Below are 21,478 nucleotides of genomic sequence, written 5' to 3' on the forward strand. Positions count from 1 at the left end.
TATTTTGGGCTCTGCTTTGAAAATCTTTCATAATAGAAGGAAACACATCTGACAAACATATAGATCCCTTTTTCATGCTTCATTCTCCCTCTTCAGCAGCTTTCACCTCTCTACTCATATAACTCTTATTTCAGGCATTCATAACATTTACTTTGATTATTCATCCAATAACCTCCTAATCAGTCTCTCTCTCTCTGATCTTTTACTTTAAAAAAAAATTAAGCTTTTTATTTTAAATGCATATATATATTTGTGTATAATCATTTGTATATAGTATATATATGTCATAGTGTATAGTATATATATTTGTATATAATCATTTGTAAAGTCAAGTGACTCTTTGACCTGGAAAAATCAGCTTTCCAAACTTTGGCTTTGCCTTATCTTTCCAGCATAATTCTCTAGGCTTACTTTTAAAAACTATTCTTGTCAAACTTACCTACTAATCTTTTTTTCTTTTCAAGACATTCAATTTTTTTGCTTCCATGCTTTTAAAAAACTGATCTGCTCACATCAGAAATGAACTTCCTCCTCTCTTCGGCCCAGGGAGCACTGTGTTACCCCAAATTCAGACCTTTTGCCCTGGGTCTTATTACTTCTGGGATTTCACACTAACTCTCCCACCTTCTGGCCTTTGTCTCCATCCCAAGATCTTTTCAAGCAGTCTTGCATTAACCCTGCAACTGAAGACCTGCTTTTGGCTTTGCCTAAGAAATTTTTCATATCTCAATCTAAGATAATGATTTCCTGTCTTGTCTTAATCCAAGTGCATTCTGGGAGAACCTTGTATGAACCCCAAATCCAGATTTCTTTGCCCTTCTTCAGAACCTTCGATAGTACTCTAGAGAACATTCTTAGCCTTACCATGTCCCAACTCTTATGTCAATTCCCGCATAAGTCCTGATTTGCTGAGGAGAACATCATAAGACATCATAATCCTGAACCTTAAGGGTGAGTTTTCAGCAGTTTAACCACATGCTTCTCTTAAGAGACCTTTATAAGGCTGCTGCTCATGGAGTGAATAGACCTCAGCATAGTCATTGATTCTCTGCCTGGATTCATTTCTCAGTGGTTTACAGACTCTCCTTATCCCAGTGGTACTAAATCCCCAGTTGTCCTTGTACAAATCCTATCCCCTAATGCCCACTCTCTTATGCCTATCCCTTCAACTTTACCCTGCGAAGTTGACTCCAGATCTTCATCCCATCTACTGAGCTCTCTAAAATGAATTATCAATAATTAAACCTTTTCCTTTATTAATATCTTTATCTTTTGGCCCTCACTAAGCTCTGCTTCCCTTAAATACATTACTGGTAACCATTTCCAATATTGTTTCACTTTCATTTATTCTCCTCCAATTCATATGTCATGAAAGGGGATCCAGAATACTCCTGATTAAACCCTCTTATTCCCCAGCATCAGTAAATAACCTCTTCTACTTTAAGGAAGAAATTATTCAATGCAATTCAATTACAGTTACACTGCAAATTAAATGCAAATTTACTATCCAGTCCAAATTCTAGTAGTTGTTATCAGCACCTTCTTCTACTCTCATCGTAGCTCCTCCTTTCCTCAATGATTTAGATCACAGTTTTAATCTCACTACCCATCACACCTAATATCCTCATATTAGTAGACTTCAACAGAAATCCTGATATCCCTTCAAATATCCTACTATTCCTTTTTTTCAGTCTACTCAATTTCCACTTACTACCTCTTTGTTACATCTCAGCTACAGAGAGATATTATTACATCCTTGTTCTTTAACTCAAAAGTATTGTTCCAATTTTCAGACAAAGAAATGACAACCATTTCTAGTCATATGAAAAAATGCTCTAATTCGTTGGTGGAATTGTAAACTGATTCAACTATTCTGGAGAGCAATTTGGAACTATGCCCAAAGAGTTATTTTTTATCCAATAGTGTCTCTATTGGGCTTATATCCTAAAGAGAGCAGAAAAAAGTAAAAAAGACCCACATATGAAAAAATGTTTGTAGTAACCCTTTTTGTACTGGCAAGGAACTGGAAATCGAATGGATCATCACTCATTTGTTAGAGAATGGCTGAATAAGTTTTGGTATTCGAATGAATGGAATATTATTGTTTTATAAGAAAGTATCAGCAGGATAATTTCAGAGAGGCCTGGAGAGACTTACATGAATTCATGCTAAGTGAAATGAATAGAACCAAGAGAACTTTGTACACAGTGACAGCAAGATTATATGATGATTAATTCTGATGAGTGTGGCTCTTTCCAACAGCAAGGTGATTCAGGCCATTATCAATGATCCTATGAAGAGAGCAATCTGCACCTAGAGTAAGGACTGTGGGGACTGAGTATGGATCCCAACATAGTATTTCCACATTTGTTGTTGTTGTTTGCTTGCATTTAATTTTCTTTCTCATTTTTTTCCTTCTTGATCTGATTTTTCTTGTGCAGCAAGATAATTGTAGAATTATGTATAGAAGAATTGCACATGTTTAACATATATTTAATTACTTGCCATTTATGGGAGGGAGTGGGGAAAAAGGAAGAAGAAAAAATTATGAAACAAGGTTTTGCAAGTGTGAATGTTGAAAAGTATCTAGGCTTATGTTTTGAAAATAAAAAAGCTTTATTAAAAAAGAAAAAAAGAATTCTGAGAGGGAATCTGGTGTAATGGAAAAACTCCCCTAAGTCTCTAAGATAGGTCTTCTTTTTGAATATACTGACAACACATCATTTGGCTTTTTACCATGAAAAGCAAGGGAATACTCATTGGCAGACAATTTACTGAGGAGCCAGATTAATATATCTCAGTTCCTCACTATTACTGCATCTAAGGGGATGTAACGGAAAAATCTGTGAGTTGGGTCCTGAACTCTGGGAGAATGGAAGGAGAATAATTTAGAGGTTAGATTACCAGAAAATAATAATTCAGATGAATTAGTTGTTATCAGTACCCTCTTCTTCTACTCTGAGGTGAACCTCAAAAAAGAGAACAAGGGTCTGAAAAGTGGCATCTCTGGGTGTTACAGGGTTTGAAAGAAGAATCATCCAGCACTGGAAAGTCTGTCTTTGGGGAGAAATCTAAGTTTCTGTGAGTGCCACAAAATGGAGAATATGAAATGAAGATAATCTAAAACAAAAATAAATTTGTTAACAAGAGATTCCAGAGGGTGATGTATGATGTGGACGACAGAAGTAGATAGAAACTGAGTGGGGGCAAGGCCAGGTTGGGAATGAATGAGAATGAAGTCTACCCAGAAAGTGGTTTTCTAACTCAGCAGAAAGAATCTGAATCACAAAGATTATGGAAGAGGAGAAGTTTTGTCCAAAGGATAATAGAGTTATCTATTCATCACAGTGTTATATAGCTCATGGTAGAGGTAAAAAGACTCTTTGGCATGGTGCTCTAGAGAACTCTGCAGTGAAGGCAAATAATCTCAAATAATCTGTGACTTTGAGGGGTGCTTTTCTTTCAGTCTTCATTGGCAAGAGTGGTCCTGTTTGTTTCTTCATGGGAAAGGCGGAAGAGACTTTATAGATTTTAATGGCAGCAGAGAGAGTTCTGCAAAGAAGGAGATTTCTAATTCTAGGAAGCCCATGGCATGAACAATGGGACTTCCTTACAGATCACCTAGCTCAATAATCTTATATTATGGGTAAAAAATGATACTCACAAAGCAAAAGTGACTTCTTCGAAGTTATCTAGCAAGTGGCAAAACCAGGGCTATTCTATGTCTTCATCAGTCTAGAGGTGGAAAGCTTCTGTAACATCTTCATCTTTTATAATGGTCAGCAAAGTTTTTGTTGATTTTAGGTTGGTCAATGTTCTTTTTGATATTTTACTGAACTTATTTTCTTTGAAGCTGTAACAATACAAAAAAAAGTTTTGTTTAGTCTTTAGATGAGTTTTTTTACAACCCTGATGTCTATGTTCTTTGTCTAGTACTTTCATTTAGTCACATATGCCTCCCATTCTTTCTCCCCTATTTTGCTGTTTGTGACTGTGTGTGACTCTATGTGTGTGTATGTATGTGTGTGTGTATATGTGTGCAGAAGCTACTGTAGAATGGTTTAAAATAGTGCATCTTTTGTATCTGAAATAGGTTTAATATTTGTCCTTCTAAAAGGACCCTTCAGGGCTGCCTGAATGACAGACCATATCTGTATGGATTCATCAAGGACAGATTCTGGACAAGATGGGCAGAATCTCTCTTCACAGTTAGAGAATAAACCAATGGTCTATTCCACGTCTGGGTTAAAAAAATCTAAGTGTACCAGTATGAGAAAGGGGAAACATGGATATACGATAGTTTATATGAAAAATATCTGGGTTTGCAAATCATAGTGAATCAAAAATGTAACAGATCAAACAAAACAGTTAATGTGAACTCAGGCTTCATTAAGAAATACACAAAATACAAAAGAAGTGATGGGTTAGTCCTACATTCTGCTATAGTCAAGTCAGTATTGGATCATTATATTCTGCTGGGAGATCAAAAAGTAGCACTCATTTTAGGAAAGACATTAAGAGAAGAATGTTCAAAAGAAAGTAACTAGGTGACAGGTGAGAAACAAGGAAGGAAAGAAACAAACATTGATTAACCACCTACTATAGAACATGGACCCTTTCATCTTTAAAACCAGTATGTATATTAGTGCTATTCTTCTTGGAGGATTCACTGTAGTGTTTGTAGTGTACAATCCTGCTTTTCCAAGGTTTCAACAGCTCCATTGCTTCATCATCAAAGAAATTAAAAATCAGGTATGAGGATTTCAGCTTCTTATTACTACAGATAACAGGAAGGAAATCCTGAAGACATTCATCAGTGAGCCAACAATAGGACAATCTAAAAGAGAAGAACAATCAAAGGAGAAATGACTCCCTATTTGGAGGATTAACTGACAGTGAGGACAAAAATATTTTGTTTTGGAAAAAATAATGACAAGAAACAATTACAAAGAGAACAAAAGACTCGAAATTAATTTATGATTTCATGGATTTTGGAGGTCTCTCTCATGATACAAAACAAAATTCATTCACGTTTATAACTGCAAGATATGAGCAACAACTAGAATAACAGTAACACTCAGGCTAGACACAGAAAGAGTCAAGAAATAAAAGTGCAACAAGGTGGGAGAGGCAGGTGGAAGATAAGTTATAAAGGGTTTTAAATATGAAACAAAAGGGTTTATTTTTGCTCCTGCAAATAATAGGGAGGAAATAGAGTTTACACAATAAGGAAATTGTGTGGTCACACTGGTAAGCACTTGGACCATGGATTAGAAAGGGGATGAACCTGAGATATGGAAATTAGTTAGTAGGTTACTGCAAAAGTGAAGATAAAAAGTTATTGAGGGTTTGAACTAGAATGTTGATTACAGGCATATAGATTTTAAAAAGACAAAGGAGATTTTTTTTTGAGGGAAGAAATTTTCAACTGATTATATACATAGAGTGACAAAGTGAGCAATCAAAGATAACACTGAAATTACAAATCTGAGTAACTAGAAGGATGGTATCTTTAACAGAAATAGGGAAGTTAGGAAGAGATATAAGTTTTCTTAAAAATAAAATCAGTTCTCAAGATATACATGGGGCCTAAATATTGAATTCATAGAAGAGAATCAGATAAAAATCTTACACAACTATAAGGGAGAATTCTTATATAGTGGGAATAACAAAATCAAAATAGCTCATTTCATTATATGAAACTGAAAAGTTTTCGTATGAACAGAATCAACTATAGGATAAGAAGGGGAGATATTGGGCAAGTGTTTTGTTTTGTTTTTGTTTTTGGTAGCAAATCTTTGATATGGGACAAATATCCAATATATATACTGAAAACTGAGAGAATTATATGATTTAAGTCATTGTTCAATAGATAAGTAATCAAGGAAGATGAACAAACATGCTCCAAAAAATTTTCTAATGTCTAATGACCATAGAAAAGACTGATATAAATAACTAGTAATAAAAAAATGAAAGATAAGACAATTTTTGGGACAAATCAGCAAAAATGGCAAAGATAGGAAAATTTAATTTTGGAGAGAGATAGGTCCATCAATTCTTTTCTGAGAGGATTGTTATGACTTCTATGGAAAGCCAATGTGGAATTGTGTAACAAATGACTAAATATCAATGTGGCTGAGTGATCCACTTCTTATATAATATAAGGAATATTGTATAATATCTTACTGAAATTGCTAGTGGAGATACAAAAATGGAAGTGGTGATCACAAAGAGCATCACAACTTCTTCAAGTTCAGGTTATACTAGATATTTCCTTTTACTGTCAGTTTTAGTGAATTAAGAGTTAGATTTTTAGCAAAGTGTTGAAATAATGCTCGTGGAACTTTGGTAGAAAATATAAAGAAAAGTGAGCCAAATGTAGCAAAGTTAGATTCAGAAAAATTGTTGTCAGTTTTGAAAAAGGTCTCTAAGGATAAGATAAAAAGTTATTGAGGGTTTGAACTAGAATGTTGATTACAGGCATATAGATTTTAAAAAGACAAAGGAGATTTTTTTTTGAGGGAAGAAATTTTCAACTAATTATATACATAGAGTGACAAAGTGAGCAATCAAAGATAACACTGAAATTACAAATCTGAGTAACTAGAAGGATGGTATCTTCAACAGAAATAGGGAAGTTGGGAAGAGATGTAGGTTTTCTTAAAAATAAAATCAGTTCTCAAGATATACATGGGGCCTAAATATTGAATTCATAGAAGAGAATCAGATAAAAATCTTACACAACTATAAGGGAGAATCCCAGTGAGTTGCATTTGACCCTCTGCTATTTTCATAATTGGTCAATAAACTGGACAGTGACATATGTGTCATAATTCTTAACATGAAGATGATAAAACACTTGCATAAGAAAAGCAGACAATATCAGAAATCCAAAAAATATCTTGCCAGGTTACAATATTGTTCTTAACATATCAAAATGATATTTATTACAAATTAATATAAATTAATGTAAATAAATGTAAATAAACAAAATAATATAAGTGGGTTAAATAATTGACTTTTCAAATAAAATAAAAAATGATGATAGTTGCATGCTATATACTGATTTAAGATCTACAAAATGCTTTACATATATTTTATAATTTGGTTATTTGATATGAGAACTGAAGAATATTGGTAAACAATAGTTTATCTGAAAAAGATCTATTTTAGGGGACTGGAAGCTTAGTATGCATGTACAGTGTGATATGGCCACCTAAACAACTAAATTGTCATTGGGTTTTATGAAGAAATAATTTTCAGGGTGAACTGACAGAACTCTAATTAGGTGACATCTAATCTACTGTGCTGAGTTCTGGGTACTACAATAAGATTAGGACATTGACAATTAGAATAATGACCAGAAAATATCAAGTACATGGGAGAAGGACTTGGAGCCCATGCTACATGATGATTAGCTAAAGAAAATGGCAATATTCATCTTGGAGAAGACAACTCTGGAGGATATGACAGCTATCAATATTTCAAGGGTTGTCACTCAGAAAAGGGATTAAACTTGTTCCTTGTTTCTCTTCAATCAATTCTCAATTTTGGCAGAGATATAGATGTGGTTTGCCATTTCATTTTCCAGCTCATTTTACAGATAAGGAATCATTGCAAAGAGATGAGTTGATTTGCTGAGAGCCACATATCTTGTCCATTGGTTCTGACTCATTCATAACTAGATACAGTTATAAAGGCACAATTTAAGTATGTGAACAAGAACATAAAGAAGGTTCTTGAGTTGAAAAGTGACATAATCATACAGAATTTATTTTATCTGCTGCATAGGTAATGATCATGATGATCTCAAAAGTTGGATCACATTAAAATTAATCTAAAGTGAATTGGAAAAATTCACTGTAGTGAAGAAGATTGAATAATTATGTATGCTACTTAGAGAAATTATCCAACATGGATACCAAACACCCCAAAAAGGCCAGATTATTAAAGTTAGGATGACAGTAGTAAAGGGACCATAATTAAAGCCAAAAGGATTAAGTTGATCTCTATAAGTGAACTCAAGTTGGGAAAAAATGAATGATAGTGAAGATACATGAATGAGTTGTGATCTGCTAAATCACAACTAGCTAAAAATGCCACTTTCTTCAAGGGCTTTTCCTGTTCATCTCCATTCCAGTGTCTTCCTTGAGATTTCAAACCATTTAGATTTTTCCATGGTAGCCATTTTTTATACACTTAATTTTTCCAAAGTGGAATGGTAGGTCAAACACTTTCAAGTAGTTATGAATCTTACTGAAGAGGTTCTGCCTAGTTCTAGTGACTGATACTGGTTAATACAATATGATATGAAAAAGAAGTATCTGGTGTATAGTAATCCCTATTTAAAAATCCCTTTTTCTTTTGGGCTCTGCTTGGAAAATCCTCCATGATAGAAGCAAAATAGATCCTTATTTCATGCTTTATTCTCCCTCTTAAGGCTACCTTTGCAGCAGCTTTCACCTACAGTCTTCTCTCTACTCCTATACGTCTATTTCACACATTCATAACATTTACTTGGATTATTCACTCAGTAGCCTCCTAAATAGTCTGTTTCTGATCTTTTACTTCTTAAAACAACTCTACCAAATAATTTTCAATGGCTCTTACCATATGTTTCATCATATGAAACATAATTACTTTGGCTTGGAAAAATCAGCTCTCCAAAATACGACTTTGTCTTATTTTTCCAACATAATTTTCTATGATTGCTTTTAAAAACTATTCTTGTCAGACTTATCTATTAGCCCTTTTCTTTATAAGACATTCAATTTTTTTGGTTTCCATGCTTTTAAAAAGCTGATTTTCCTGTGTCAAGAATGAACTTCCTCCTCTCTTTTGCCCACAGAGCACTGTATTACCCCAAATCCAGACCTCATGCCTTGGGTCTTGTCACTTCTGAGACTTCTCATGAATCACCCACCATCTGACCTTTGTCTTCATCCCAAAGTCTTTTCAGGGAGCCTTGTATTAACCTTGCATGCAGGACATCTGCTTTTGGCTCTTTACCCAAGAAATTTTTCATATTTTGATCAAGGTTAATTGCTTCCTATCTTGTCTTAATCCAAGTGCCTTCCTGGGGAACCTTGCATGAGCCCCAGATGCAGATCTCTTCGCCCTTCTTTACTGCAAGACATTCTCTAGTGCTCTAGAGAACGTTCTTAGCCTTACCCATGTCCACTCTTATGTCAACTTCCCCATGAGTCTTGATTTGCTGAGAGGTCGGATCCTAAACTTTACAGAACATAATAAGACATTATGAGGTTGAATTTCAATGGAGAGTTTTCAACAGTTTAACTATACACTTCCCTCAAGAGACCTTTATAAGGCTGCTGGTCATGGGATGAATAGATTCCAACATGGTCACTGATACTCTTCCTGGACTCACTCATCAGTAGTTTCCAGGCTCCTATTCCAACATACTCTCCTCATCCCAATGGTACTGAACTCTTAGTTGTCCTTGTACAAACCTTATTTCCCACTGCCCACTCTCTGATGCTTATTCCTTCAACTTTACCCTGCAAATATTGACTCCAGATCTACACCCCATCTCCTGAGACCTCTAGAATGAATGATCAATAATTACCAAACCCTACTTTCACCTTAAACCTTTCCCCTTCTTAATCCCTTTATCTTTTGGCTATCACTAAGCCCTGCTTCCCTTAAATATATTACTGGTGACCTTTCCAACATTTATTTCACTTTCATTTATACCCCTCTTTTTCGCAGGTCATTAAGAGAGATCAAGAATACTAGTTAAACACTGTTACTTCCCAGCATCAGTAAGCAGCCTCCCCTATTTTAAGCTATTTAATGCCATTCAATTGCAGTTAAAATGCAAATTAAATGGAACTTTACTACCCAGTCCAGATTCTAGTAGTTATCAGCACTCTCTGACAACCTTCCTCTTCTACTCCCATGTAGCTCCTCCTTTCCTCAATGATTTAGATCACATTATTAGGCTCAATATTCACATCTAATATTCTCATATTAGTGGACTTTATATTCCCTCAAAATACCTTGTTATTCCTCCTCTTCAATTTACTTGATTTCCATTTCCTACTTTTCTACACCTTCTCAGCTACATAGAGATATAATTACATCCTTGATCTTTCACTTCAAAGTGTGGTTTCATTCCCATGCTTCCCTTTGAAATTCCTTCATTTGATCATAATTGTTTATAATTCCATCTTTTCCCTTGCTTTACAATCCTTAATTCTATTCTTCATCTTTCTAATTTTCTAGTGTTATGATACTTTACTTTCTTCCTTATACTCTATGATCACACAAAGATGGCCTTTCTCTTGTTTAATTGTACTTTTTAGCCTGCAGATGCTATTCTCTGACTGCCTTTTCACTCATTCTTCTCATTCTTGGCATTCTCTACTTTCTTACCTCCACTTTTTGGATTCCTTCATGATTCTGGACAAATCTCACCTCCTGTTTCCCCTATCACCAACATCCCACATTCTGCAATCCCTTTCAGCTACTATCTTCCTCCTAAAATTTAACTGCCATATACACAGTTTATTTCACATACTTTTTTTGTGTGTACTGCTCTTCTTTTCAGATGTAAATTTCTTGATGGCAGGAACCATCTTTTTGCCTTTGTCTCTACAGTTATTAAAAACATTGGCTGATTGGTTGTCTCTCAGAATTTCCTGTTTCCTTCAAGGCACTGAGAAGTCTTATGAAGAGGCAACCAATCAGCCAATGTTTTTCTAATCATGAAAATGGTTAATGTTACCTTCCTGTTAAAAGTATTTGATGCATATTTTTATATATTTAGATGCAGATTGTATCTTCCACAGGATATAATATCTTTAAAGGTTTTTTTTTTTTTTGCCTTTTTATCCCTAGCACCAAAAACAAAGTTTTGATAAGATTTTCAAAACAAGATCTTCTCCTTCTTTGAAGATGAGAGGAATTATGAGTGGAACAATACATGTAATTTAAGACTTAGTTGATGTGATAATTGGCCAATTTTTTCCTTTTTTAAAAAATTGTGTGTTATAAGGAAAAGCTTCTTAAAATGAATTGTGACCTCACATAGAGTCATGTAAATGAATACGTAGACACAAAATTATGATTTATTATTTGTATATATTTGATATACATATCTATTTAATATATCTAAATATCCAGAGTCATGTAATTTCTCAAGTGAAAGGTCATGTATAGAAAAAGTTAAGAAGCATTGCTATAAGCTCTCTAAGAAGAGGAGGAAGAAGAGAGTATTCTGGGGAATGTGGGTGATATAAAAACAACAAAAACAAAAATTAGGAAAGAAAATATACTTTTCCAAAATCACATCTCATCCCCTATACTTTGATCTTCTTTTTTGGCATGTATTTTCTCAAAAATGAGAGGGAAAGATTAACAATGAAGTCAATCCTGAGTACATATTAAAGCACACAACTAGAAGAAAAGTTCAGGAATTAATATTAATTTCTGTTTATACTCAAGATAGTTTCTATTTGGCCAATTATTCCTAATTATCTTTTTCCTGTAAACTTATCTTAATATTGCTTAGCTTCTTCCTATCAGCATGTATTGATATAAAACATTAAATAGTTATTAAGTACCTACTATGAATGAAATAGAGGTTAGACACTGAGGATACAATGGAATAGTCCTTGCTTTCAAGGAGTTTCCATCCAATTAGGAGAGATAATCAGGAAGGCAGAGTAGGAGAATATTTGAGGGACTTCCACAATAGAGGGATACCATGCTGCACTGACCTGATGTGGTCCTGTACATTAACTGTGATGCAAAGTTACAGTTACAGGGGAAAAGGAGGGAGCATATGCCTGGTTACTGCAGTATTAGGGACCCAGCTGGCTATGGGGTCTTGTAGGTAAGCAGAGACCCTGGTTTCATTTTCAGAGCAGTGAGGACAGTTCTAATTTGCAACCATTGAAGAAATCAAAGGAGCAAGATTATTATTATCTAAGCATATAGTTGATTAAGAAGAGAGAAAAACCACATGAACATAAACATAGAATAATTTTATACAAATCAAGTTAGATTTAAATAATTCAGTAAATATTTTATTGTTCATGGGAAAATTAAGTCAATGAAATTTTTTTTTAAATGATAGCTTTCCCTAATGTATTTATTCAATGCTATCCAAATTAAGTTACTGAAAATGTGTTTTACTGAGCTAGAAAAAAATAACAAAATTCATTTGGAAAAACAGAAAGCAATCAAAGGGGAAAATGTGAAGAAAGCAGATTCTGTAGTAGTAGAACTTAAATTATAAGGCAAAAACAATACTGAATTATAAAATGGAAATCATCAATGATTTTAAATTAAATTGTTTTTGTATAAATAGAAACAATATAGCCAAAATTAGAAGCAAAGCAGAAAATTTGGGAGGGGAAGCACCTTTAAATAGACAATTTCTCAGATAGGATCTATTTATGTTGGAATATTCCTGTGATATAAAAAATGATAAGCTTTTTGACTTTGAAAAACACAGAAAGAATTGAGTCTGTGAAGGAAAATGCTATCCACATCCACAGAAAGAACTCACACATAGAAATATGCATAATATGGTCTTACATATATGTGTGTATACATATATGTCTATGTTTATAGATACATATATGTATATATATACACACATATACATATATATTCATATTTGATTATAACCTTTTCTAGAGCAAGCTAGAGTGATGGAGAGGAATAAATAAATACATAGTAGGGGACAAAAGAAAATTAGTAAAAAGCAGAGAAAATCTGGGCTATTTTGAAAACAATGCCTCAAATTTATTATATAAGTTGTTGTGAAATGGAAATTTATTGTTTCATATGGAATCCTCTTTTATGTTCTTCTGTGCATCTAAAAATGTTCTTTTTTCTTCTTTTCTTATTTTGAATTGAAGTTCACAATGAATAAAGTTAAAAAAAAGAACATGAAGAATTTAGAGAAATGTGCAAAGATTTCTCTGAACAGATGTAGAGTTAAGAAGGCAGAATCAAAGTAATGATCATACAATGTTAAATTATTATGATCAAAAACAGCATTGAAAAGGCAGGCAAGTTGCTGAAACACATTTATTCCTCTTAGTGGAATGAGGTAGGCATATACAGGTAGATAACTAGTGCCATATCATTTGATTTCCCATTAATGCTCTTCTCAGGTTCAGAGGAGGGTTCAGTAATTGGAAAGAAATTAAAGAGAAACAACTATAAAACACAACTATCCCCTTCTTCTTAACCACATATGTATCCTTTTCTTATTTAAGAAGCACACTGACAAGAAAGATGTCCAGAAAAGCATGACAAGAATTCAAGGGAGTTAAAGACAATGACAAATATAGGTTATGCTAGAAAAAGTGAGCCAGCATATGAAGCAGTGACCTTGGAATCAGAAAGATTCATCTTCAGGATTTTAAAACAGATCTTAAACTCTAGCTCTGGGATTCTTTGCAAGTCATTTGACTCTTGTCTCAGTTCCTAATGTTTATGATGAACTGGAAGAGGACATGGGGAATTACGCCGGTGTCTTTGATAAGAAAATCCCAAACGGGCTTATGAAGAGTCCGTCACTACTGAACACATGAACAAAAAAGTGACTGCTTTTAATGTTATCCCTCAGTCTGCTCTTATGCTGTACAATCAGCCCTCATTTTCAAAAACAAAAGACCTTTCTGCCCCCTGCTCCTAACTCAGCACAGTCTCCAAGGAATTCTCTTAACTTCAGTATTCTCATTATTCTCTTCCTGGGAAATCTATTTTGCACTGAGAAAAAGTAACTGATGAAAGCGTGACTCATTTCATCTGCTGCTTTTCTCCATTGGTTCTTTCTTTTCTCTTTTCCTCAACCACAGTGGAAACCTTCTCCATTAGCTCTATCCTCCCAGATCACCATCTCTCCTTTTCTTCAATTCCTTCCCCACCTGCTGGCACCTCCTCAACATTCTCTTGTCTCCAACAACTCTCCTCATATCCTAGATGCTCTCCTTCTGCAATTATTCTTATTAATTGGTGCAACAATCATTCAATGATTCAAGCAATGTTTTTAAGGCCATCTAGAAATTCATCTAATACCTTCACTTAAAAAAACTGAAATCTAGAGAAAATAAGTAAATGAATGAGGCAGCCTTATTGAGGTCCTATGACTATCAGTCAATAATTCTTTCTACTATACTATGTCACTCTCTAGTTCAAAGACATTGCTAGGAAACCACATACATCTACCTGATTCAAGGGCATGAAGATTATATAAGGAAAAAGCATAGGACTGCAAAAATATAAGGTCATGTCTGTGGATGGAATGTGTGATCACTTAAGGCAATATATACATATTGATGCACATATATAAACACAAGTTGCATATACATATGTCTGCATGCATCTATATATGTGACCAATTGGCAAATTATAGTTTCTAGAACATAACATCCCAACTTCTACCAACATCCTACTGATAACAATTTTTGCTTAGTTTTAGTTTAGTTAGTTACTGGAAGTCAAGTAAATGTCATCTGCAACCCACTATGTCTTCAATTGCGACAGATGGAGATCTTGCATCTACAGGCCCTGATTTGTATGTAAAGTGAATGACTGTCTAAGCTAGAAGTTGCTGTCATTTATTTATTGTCATTATCATGTGAACAATAAAACAGACCCAAATGGCTTAAAACACTGGCTTCCACAAAACTCACTCCTCATGAAAATTCAAAGTGCTCAAGCCACCAATGGGATTCTGCTTAACAGGGCACCTTGGGATTCTATGTATGATTCTGTCTGCCTATAAAACCCTGCTAGGTTTAAGACCTATCTCTTATTGTTCACACTCTGCCATATCTACAATTCAAATGACATTTTAGGGGGTGAGTGCTAAATAACTATTAAAATGAAAACAATAATTTGAGTGAAAGTGTTTAATATGGAGTAATATTATTACATAGAAAACTATGGTAGAAAGGAAAGAAGAATCAGTCATTCTGGTGACTGAGAATGGTATTACTCAAATATTCAACTTTTTCGGTCTTAAGTGGTTCTGGATGGACAATGACAGAAAGAAGCATAATTAATTTTAATATGGAGATCAGTGAGCAGGGTGAACAAAACTCTGAGAACAAACAAATAATAACAACAAAAAATGTTTCACAGTAACAGTCATTACCTAAGGAGAATAAATTTGGTGCAATGGGGGAGCCAGGACAGGAACCAGAGGGAGCTTGCTTAGGGAGAGTATCTGAGATAGACTGAAACTCTTGTCACAGAGATGAAATTCCACTACCAACAAGGATCACTGATGAACTCCAATAAAAGAAATGGGAAGGGTCCAGGACTTGGGGACTGGTCTTATGACTGATTTAGGACAGAATTTTTGAGTGAAAAGTAGTAACTGGAATTCTGTCTGATAAGGGCATGACCACAACACCCATTAGAATTCCCTAGGGGGCCATCAAACATTAGACAGGTTTCCCTACATTGGCCTTCACAACAGCATGCATGTATGTGTGTGTGTGTGTGTGTGTGTGTGTGTGTATATATATATATAATATATATTTATGTATATATTATATATATATATATATATGTATAAATACATATATAAAATACACATACAGGCATGCATGTATGTATATGTGTGTGTGTATATGTCTCTCTTCTTTGGATGGTATGAAGCTAGGGTTGAGTAGAAGCTATGACTGTTGCTATAATAACCTTATTCTCTGTCCTAATTCTACTTGATTTTTCTGAAGCTTCTGTCCAACAATAGAACCAACATTTACCTTTTAGATAATATGTCTTCTTCTTCTAAAACATTTTTCTCTTGGTTTTCCTCCTGTTTCTCAGTCTTTAATAGATAACTATTCTTCTGCCTCCTATTAAATGTGAATGTTGCCTTCAGGTTCTTTCACTTGGCATTCTCTTTATAAATATTCACTCTCTCAAAGATCCTCACAACTGTGCATTTAATAATCTTTATGCTGATTTCTTATACATATGTATATGTATAAATACATATGTGTCTGTATTTATATCTAGATTGGGGGGAAAGGTTGTAATTTGTCAGGGTTTGTAAAAAGACGGAAACTAGTGCATTCAGTCAATATGGAACCAACTGACTGTTTCCAGAATATCTTAAGTTTTTACAAGGAAGAACTCTTCTTTCAGGTGATAAAATGGAATGTACTCTCCATTCTCCTGGAAGATTCTCAGTGGTTTCTTCCCTCTAGGAAATTAGGATATTGATCTGTTCGTTCAAGTCTGTATTATACACCAGCCTTTGAATGAAAACCAAGGTAAACCTGAATTTGAAGCCTAACTACACAGTCTAATAACTCCTCTTCTTCTCCCGTCCTGCCCCAACTTCCCAGCTCCTCAAAGTTTCAGAACCTGATTTCATTATAATGGCTGGTGGGTCAGAGGGAAAGGAGAAATAAACTGATCCTTACCACATGACAATATTGTTGCACAGTAAACAAAGAGTAGATTTTGTGTATTGCCTCGTGTTCTTGTTAATATTTTTGAGGTTACTATTTCCCCGGGTGTGCTTTCAGTTTTATTCTATAGTTGTTGGGAGGTGGTGTTGGGGGAAGGGAGAGGCAACAGAAGAAAAACAGAACAGAACAGGAGCACTAGAAGGGCAGCATTGGACATGGAATGAGGAGATTTCTGGGATCAATCCTGCCTTTGATTCTCTCTGAGTGGGACAGAGAAAGGATAGTTAAGAAGAAGAATAACTCTTCCTATCTGGCACCCTATCCACTGCACCACCTAGAGGCTGTATTAGGTGGCCAAATGGTTTGAGGGAGCCAGAAAGAGAGCTGGAGGGTTGAAGAATAGCTAAAGTAAAATTATGCCATTCACTCAGGTGTCCTGGTACCCAGTGAAGAAGATCAAGCAGAGAGTAAGACTAATCTGTCAGTAATACTTCCAGAAAACACCATCAGGTCTCAGCCTTGGTAATGTTAACTACCCCTCAAAACATGGGCTCTGATCAAATGTTGCCCCATGGATATATATCTCATATAGAATTCTTGGGCATTTTTATTCTTCTGACTATGGCTATGGATTTGTAAGAAAATGAGCTCTTCTATAATAGAGGTGTTAACCTCAAATAGAAATGGGCGCTACTAATCTGAATTTAAAGATCGCTATCACTTTATTTTAAATTGTCTATCTATATTAATCTATATCTAATTATCTATATTTTATTATTATTTTAATTTATGTACTCAAATATTTTTTAGTGATATTTTAATCTTTTTTCACTTGTACTAAGAAATGTTGTAGGCCCCATGCAGCCTGGGGGGAAGAACGGGGAGTCACATTTTAGACACATATACTCCACATTATTTCTCTGAATGACTTTGATTTAAACTAAGTGTATAATTTTGATGATAAGTACAAGTGAAAACACTAATGATAGAGGAGTTAAATGCTATGGTTTGCCAAATACTGTGAAGCACAAGGTATCTGGAATCTGGAATGGCTTTCTGGGAACTCATATGTGAACTTGTATACATCAGTATAAATGTATATTTTCATGTATTTCAGAGTTTATACATATATATATATATATATATATATATATACATATAGATATGTGTGTGTATGTGTGTTTATAAATAATATATGTCCATGCTTAAGTGTATATACATGTATAATAATATTCAATAATCCATCAATAAACATTTATTAAATGTGTCCTATAAATCAGTCACTATACTAAGCACTGAGGACACAAGAAGAGGCAAAAAAAACCCAATGCTTTCCCTCCTAAAACTCACAGTCTACTTGTGGAAACTAGCAAAACAATATGTACAAATGAGCAATATACAAGGTATTCAGAAAATAATTACAAGAGGGGAGGCATTAGTATAAAGGGTGTCAGGAAAACCTTATTGTAAAAGAAGGTATTTTGGTGGGGAATTTAAGCAAGCTAGGGATACCAGTAGGAGATGATGATGGGCATGGGGGACATCCAGAGATAATAACTAGAGATTGAGGGTCTTATACAAAAAAAAAATTAGGTCCCAAGAGTATACTGTCTCTCTCTTGTGTTATATTAGCCTTCTAATTAGTCAGCATCTCCTTTCAAATTCCTCCCCTCTCCATCTACGATAGTATTAAAAAATGACATTAAACACAGAACTAATCATGTCATTTTCCTCATCAATAGTTCTTTATTACCTCTAGCATCAACACAGTATAGACCTGATCATTTCACCTTATTACTAAGCAAGGGCATTGCCAGTATATTTCCATCATACTTTCTTACCTGGGAGATATATTATTGGCTATTCCACACAAGATTTTCATTCACTCAGTGATTAGGGAAGTAGTCTAGGTTCTTGCAGCACATTAAATTTTACTGACAGGATCCCAATAACAACAATCTGAGGTTTAGGATGGGAGAGGGAACAATAGTGAGTCTACATTGACTCTGGTTACTGACCTGAGGAGCCTGGAAGAACTGAAGCAGAAACAAATCCAAGGTCCTCTACAGGAAAGAAAAAAACAAAACAAAAGATAAAGAGAGGCAAATCTGTTACAAAAGTAGAGAGTTGGGAGTTGAAAGCAGGAATGGAATAGATTACTAAGTAAAAGGTTTCAATTGGGGCCCTGAGGATTTTGAATGAAATGTGCTGGATCTCAGTACTACAAACTCCACAAAAGGTTTTTTTAATAGCACCAAATTCTTTCTCATAGTTGCTATTGTGCATACCTCAATAGCAATGACATTGTTATTTAGTATTCACTTTTTAGAGATAAAAAATTTCTTCTAAGAACTACTTTGGCTGCATCCCAAAAGTTATCATATGTTGTCTGATTATAGTCATTCTCTTAGATGTAATAATTGTTTCTATGATTTGTTATTTGACACAACAAAATAAGGATTGTACTATTTAATTTCCAATTAATTTTTGGGCCATTTTCCATGGCCTTTATTAAAAATATTTTTTATTGCATCTGAAAAGAATGTAATTAGTATTTCTACATTTCTTTGATTGTGAGGTTTTTATGATGTAAAAAATACACAGTTTTTGTGTAGGTTCCCTATAACACTATGAAATGGTATCATTTCCTTTTTATCCCTATTCAATTTTTTCCAGAGGTTTATTGTATCTCACTTTGCTAAAATTCTATTTACCTTCTTTATTGTTTATGTTGGGTAGATTTATTTAGTTCTGAAAAAGGGAGGTTGAGTTATTCCACTAGTATAGTTTCGGTGCCTTTTTCTTCCTGCAATTCAATTAACATCTCCTCTAAGAATTTAAATGCTATCACACTTGGTGCACAGAACTGATATTATTACATTATCTATCATACCCTTTAGCAAGACATGGCTTCCTTCCTTATTTCTTTTAATTAGATCTACTTTTTTTACTTTTGCTTTGTCTGAGATCAGGATTGCTACCCCTGATTTTTCTAATCTCAGTTGAAGTACAATATATTCTGCTTCAGCCTTTTACCTTCATTTAAATTTCTTGTAAACAACATATTGCAGGATTCTGGCTTTTAATACATTCTAATATCTGTTTCTGATTTATGGGAAAGTACATCCCACTCACATATTAACTCTATATCTCTCTCCATCTTATTTTCCCCCTTTTATATTTTTCTTTCCTTTCTCTTTCCTTCCTCACCAATGTTTTTAGCATTCATTTTTAAAAAGAAAAGAACTTCTAGTCTTGTTCCTGAGTTAGCACAGACTCCCAGGCATTATCTTATCTTCAGCAGTCTAACCATTCACTTCCTGAAATATTCCCTTGTGCTGAGATACAATACTTAATCAAAGTTTGACCCATTTCATCTCCTCCTTTCTCCCCTGGTCCCCACCTCCATTTTCTCTTTTACTCGGCTGAGATCACAGAGGGACTCTCCACTAGCTCCATTGTCCCAGATCTTTGCAACTGCCTTTCTCTTCAATTTCTTCCTTAGCCTACAGGAGCCTCCCAACATTTTCTTGCCTCCAGCAAACCCTAGTCATGATCCAACTGCTCTTCACCAGTACCAGGTAACAGGAACAACTCCACTTCTTTCATCTGGATTGTTAGGAAAAAAGCATAAAGGTGACTCATTATTTCAACCCTATGTCATATATCCCAATTTCATGCTCTTATTCTAAAATGTAAAAAAAAAAAAAAAAAAAAAAAAAAAAAAAGAAAGAAAGAAAGAAAGAAATTACTAAGATAAGCATTAAATATCTACGACGTACTAATAACTGGGCTACGGGATGGAGATACCATCATAAACATGAAATAATGTCTTCCCTAAAGAAGCTTACGTTTTTTAAAAGAAAAGTACTTGTAAACACAAAATCTATTCAGAATGAATATAACACAATTTTGGTTTGTGAGAAGCCCTTGCAGAAGATCCCAAGGAAAGAAACAGGGAAGAAGGGGAAATAAAATGGAGAAAGAATGGAGGGAAGAAAGGAAGTTTGAGGGGTGGAAAAGTGGGAGTCCTCAGGAGGATCCTTACTTTTCCTAGCTAGTTCCCACAGTTTTCTCAGGTCCATCTTCTTCCAGATGCTCAAATCCAACTCGCAGGCTCCCTGCTGCCCGCGAGAACAGACCAGGAGATTCGCAATTTTCGTGCGATCCGCCTCCTCCAGGCAGCCCCGGGGCACAGAGTCCACCAGGTAGAGCTTGAAGTTCTTCAGTTCCTTTAGCGTCAAGTATTGCAAGTGCCGAGTCAGCTGGCAGCGGAGAGTCTTGGCCATCGCAGCCCTCCACCGCCCGGACAGCTGCCCCACCTGAGCCCAATAGCCACTAAAGAGGCAAGAAAGTGAAAACGAAGTTGTCCTAGGCAAGCTGCTTCCAAGTGGTCTAGGCCACGCCCTGGAACTCGTAGCCAATGAACGACTACAGGGCTTCATCCGGGGACTTCTGGATTATCCCCCTAGACCAGAGTTTACATTTTCTCCTTTCCCCTCTCCTTTTCCTCCAGGAAATTTTTACTCAGTCTTGTAAATATAAATGTATAAAAAAGGTATACAAAGCAAACATATATTGATAATATATCATAATTCCATAGGATCACGATCCATCGTTTAAGAGACTTTGCTTCAGATTATGGCCAAAGGGAAGCGAGCAGAGGCCGATTGAGCTAAAGTTTCTTTTTTTGATTGTTAACTCTTAATGGCCTGAAATACTTTCATCACCTGATCAGAGGAGCCGGGGTCCCTGGGATTGGGACTGAAGTGTGGAGCCGGTGTGACATCGGCACTGCCCACTCTTCCAGCTGAGCCTCTAGCGCCTGGGCAGGGGTCCTCAAACTTTTAAAATAGGGTGCTAGTTCACTATCCCTCAGACTTTTGGAAGGCCGGACTATAGTAAAAACAAAAACTTTGTTTTGTGGGACTTTAAATAAAGAAACTTCATAGCCCTGGTGAGGGGGATAAACGTCCTCAGGTGCCGCATCTGCCCCTCTTCCTCCCCCCCTCGCCGTAGTTTGAGGACCGCTACATAGTGACTTGTCTTTAGAGATCTTGGATTCAAGT

At 35.2% G+C, this 21,478-nt stretch overlaps 1 long non-coding RNA gene across 2 annotated transcripts; it reads right to left on the reverse strand.

Moving 5' to 3' along the window:
- Positions 1 to 3,668: 3,668 nt before the first annotated feature.
- LOC127555294 (uncharacterized) lies at positions 3,669 to 20,730 on the reverse strand. 2 transcript variants are annotated; one of them, XR_007952204.1, is made up of 4 exons: positions 20,458 to 20,730; positions 19,813 to 20,018; positions 18,428 to 18,472; positions 3,669 to 3,853 (listed from the first exon to the last, which is right to left on the reverse strand). It is a non-coding gene; the product is annotated as an uncharacterized LOC127555294 (long non-coding RNA). The 2 variants fall into 2 exon arrangements; XR_007952203.1 differs by having other exon boundaries at positions 18,428 to 20,018.
- Between the last annotated feature and the right edge of the window lie 748 nt (positions 20,731 to 21,478).

This window comes from Antechinus flavipes, chromosome 3 (assembly GCF_016432865.1).
Source record: "Antechinus flavipes isolate AdamAnt ecotype Samford, QLD, Australia chromosome 3, AdamAnt_v2, whole genome shotgun sequence".
NCBI lineage: Eukaryota > Metazoa > Chordata > Mammalia > Dasyuromorphia > Dasyuridae > Antechinus > Antechinus flavipes.